The sequence below is a fragment of the Rutidosis leptorrhynchoides genome, chromosome 2 (assembly GCF_046630445.1).
Source record: "Rutidosis leptorrhynchoides isolate AG116_Rl617_1_P2 chromosome 2, CSIRO_AGI_Rlap_v1, whole genome shotgun sequence".
NCBI classification, from domain to species: domain Eukaryota; kingdom Viridiplantae; phylum Streptophyta; class Magnoliopsida; order Asterales; family Asteraceae; genus Rutidosis; species Rutidosis leptorrhynchoides.
Window position 1 is genome coordinate 678,437,645 of NC_092334.1, and position 4,403 is coordinate 678,442,047.

The following is a 4,403-nucleotide window of genomic DNA, read 5'->3' on the forward strand; positions in this document are numbered from 1 at the left end:
ATCGGGGTACTCATTTCTGTAATAATCAACTTGAGAAAGTTCTTAAAAGATATGGAGTAACTCATAAAATCTCCACCGCATATCATCCACAAACAAGTGGACAAGTTGAAAATACCAACCGAGCTTTAAAACGTATTCTAGAGAAAACCGTAGGATCAAATCCGAAGGAATGGTCCATTAAATTGGAGGATGCACTCTGGGCTTTTAGAACAGCCTACAAAACTCCAATTGGAACCACACCTTTTAAACTCGTCTACGGAAAAGCATGTCATCTTCCAGTAGAAATTGAACACAAAGAATTTTGGACTTTGAAGACATGTAATCTTGATTTACATGAAGCTGGACGTCTACGATTAAGTCAACCAAACGAATTAGAAGAATTAAGACATGAAGCATACGAAAATTCGTTAATCTATAAAGAAAGAACGAAGAAATGGCATGATAAAAGAATCAGAAGTTCAAAAGAATTTAAAGAAGGAGACAGAGTTCTTCTTTTCAATTCACGATTCAAGCTATTTCCTGAAAAATTGAAATCAAGATGGTCTGGACCATTCATAGTCAAAAGAGTTTTCCCATACGGAACGATAGAATTAATAAATTCAAATGGAATTGAATTTAAAGTTAATGGTTACAGAGTTAAACATTACATAGATAATCCGATGGAAGTCGACAACGAAGTTAATCACAATTTCGATACCACAGCTAACTAAGTGTGGGGAGAATCAAGTCTTTAAAGGATAATATGTATTTCTGTTAGAGTTAGATTTTCTGTTTTCGTGTAGTTCTCGAAAATGGAACCCGAATGGTCTTTCCCTAGCAGACCCTAAAGAACTAGTCGCCCATTAATAGCCCATAGTCTAATTTCCACAAGTGTCGTTCTTTTGTCCAAACCCCAATTATGGTACAAAGCCCAATTACCCAATTTTAATATTTTTAGCCCAACATCATGATTACTTCGGATTAAATAAGCATAATAATAACTTAGCTACGAGACATTAATGTAAAAAGGTTGAACATAACTTACAATGATTAAAAATAGCGTAGCGTTACACGGACAGAATTTCGACTTACACCCTTACAACATTCGCTAACACACCCTTATTATTATAAATTAAAATTAAATATTAGGTATTGTTATTAAATATTAGGTATTGTTATTAAAATTAAATATTATTATTAAATATTAGGTATTGTTATCAAAAGTATTATTTTTAATATCATTAAACTTTTTATTAAAAACTATTGTTGTTATCATTATAAGATTTATTATTAAAACAATTATTAATATTATCATTAATAAGATCATTACTACTATTATCACCATCATTATTATTATCATAAGTATCATTACTAGTATTATGATAAATATATATTTTTACATAAAAATACATTACACTAATACTAATAGTACATATCACTATATTTTTGTTAAAATGAAAGTAACTAAACTATATATAAAATGAAACAACTAATATATAAATATATGTTGTCATCATATATAAATTCTAATATAAATTTTTATCAACAAAATGAAAAGATATTGGTGTCTCAATTAGGGGACTGGTGGAATGGTTTTTGTCAGGGTCGATTTGGTTGTGAATCTGTATCTTTCAAACTTCAAAGCACAAGATAAATATGTAGTCTTTTTATTCCCTTTAATAATTTAATTTAATAAAATTATTATATTAAAATACTTTTTTCTTATTTTTTTAACAGGAGTTCAGGATCACCCACGGAGAGTAAACCACCATGCGTTTATTTCTTGCAGATGCATAACCCGCCCCCAACTGCTGCCCAGGAGGAAACACGGCTCGATCCGAGAGCATGGCGGTAAAAGCCCCCTCCCCACTGTCCCGCAACGCGATGTGCGGAAGGCACCCTTGGGTGGAATTCAAGGGTTAAGGGTAATCTTGTGTGCAATGTTGCACCTCACGGGAGTCGAACTCCTAACATCTCGTTAAGAGAGTCATGTCACTACCACATAAGCTACAATACAAGGTTAAAATACTTTTTTCTTTTTTTTTTCTTTTTTAGAACGGCAATTTTGACATCGAATTCTCTCATTTGTCACTCACACGTTAGGAGAAACTCCTCGCATCCATCGCGTAAGCGTACCCGAAATGTTTTAGGTTAACTGCTTCGCCTGCACAGAGTAAAGGATATTAGAGGCACAACCTTGGAGAAAACTCCCTCACATGATTTGAACCTGCACCTATTTTTTTCAAAGAGACGAGCCAAGAACCAACTTAGACTTTTTACCACTCAATCAATGGTTCGGTGGTAAAATACTTTTTTCTTATAATATTATTCCATTAAGAAAGTACTAATTCTATGGAGTAGTTATGTGATTTAATATTTCTGAATATTATACGGACTAGCTTATTACTCCACAAAGTTAGTTCAAGTAGCTTTTTCAATAGTTTATTTCTCTTATTATCAAGGTTGAAAAAGATGCGAGACGAGATCAAAACGGTCAGGGCCTTAAAACGTCAAAACGGGGTCGAAACGGTCAAGAAGGGTGTCGAGACAGATTTTGACTTACGATGGCTTTTATATATATAAATATATATTTACCCATATTTTAGAGCTAAAAAAGCTTCGTTGACAAGTTTATACCTATAATTGCTATTAGCGTTAATATAATACAAAATGGAACACTAAACTACGTCAGTTTTGATTGATTTGACCGACTTATAAACGATTTTAACCGAATTTCTGACTTATGACCGACGTTGACCCAAATTTTCCTGCATTTGACCTGACTTTTGACCGTTGACCGGCTTATTAGAAAATGGGACGAGGTCGAAACGGTTTAGTCACCAAAATACCGTAACGGGCGTCGCAACAAACGCAATGGACGCCGTTTACAACAGTGCTTATTATACATATATTCATCTAGAGAATCAACAAAATCAATTGTTCAATTAGTCCAAAATTTTAATACATCAAATTAAAGGGTAAAACCTAAAACCCCACCAACCTATTAGCTAGTTATCTAAAAAACAAACAACTTATAAATAGTTAACCTTCTATCTTTTATAAAATTATCACAAACTTTTTTCTTTTTAGAAGGTAACTACAAACTTCTATTATTATTAAAAATGAACACTTAACTTTTTAATTTTTAGAAGTTATAGTTAACTTTTTATCTTTTATTTGTTTCATAAGCCATAAAAAATTTGTCATCTAAACTAGCCGATTACTTGAAAAAATTAATACTAACTTTAAGCACTACAATTTACCATAAACTACAATAAAACCCATTTTCAAACACACCCTATATTGTCAAATTAAGTAGATTTTCTATTCTATTTTCTATATGTGTCTCCTTAAAGCCCAAATAATATTTGGCCCCTTCGTGAACTAAAAATACCTTCACAATTCATTCCAAAGTCCAACTTGGGACTTCTCCGAAGACCATCGAAGTCTTCCTTTCCTAAATAAGCGACACCCGTTCGCTTATCACGTCTACTAGATATGGATTTTTTCGAAATCTTCGGTACATAACTCCCCCACTTAGGGTTTTAACCCCACACTATCATCGTCAAGATGATAATACCTTGCGGAATTTCAACATTCCACAACACCTGACCGGTCTCGATGTTGGTCATACTCAACAATTCTTCGCGGATTTACAATAAAGCATTCGAACCCCGACCTTTCAAATCGGTCAAGCGTTAACGCCCGCTAATCATCACGATAAACCATTATCGTACCTTCGGGTTTCTCATCGGCACCCAAGTACAAAGTAATCACACCACCGTAGTGAAGCATTCCACTAGCAGGTATACGGAGGCACCTGACGCAGTGTTATGAAACTCCCATTACTACCACCAAGTCTCAATAGCTCGACCCTTACGGGGTCCATCCTCGGTGTCACACGTCACTTGACTACTCGAAGTCACACAAATCCAACGAACATTACGGCTCAACACCCACAACCTTCTAGTGACACCCGCTAGTCACTAACCACCTAGACCGCATAGCTAGCCTATTTACCTTTCATCTTAACACTTAGGAGACGCTTGGAACACCAAGACTTACACCCTAACTCGCACCTTCTCAACCGTTAAAACGGTTACTTACACACAATCAAAGATAGTTAACAACCGTGACTCTACTCGCACACGTACATGGTCAACGTAAACGCCTCTCGAACGGCATACCATTTCTACGCCAATAATTAATGGAGAGCAACACAAGTAACCATCTAATCACATCACGGCTACACCCGACTGGGTTAAGTCCCCAACACCAAATGATTAACCCGACTTGGTTATTCTAACACACTTGGTCAACCCGACATAGCCAACCCTTATCATCTAATGGCTAACCCGACTCGGTTAAGTCAAACACACACGGTCAACCCACCTCGGTCATCACCTAACAACAATTGATTAACC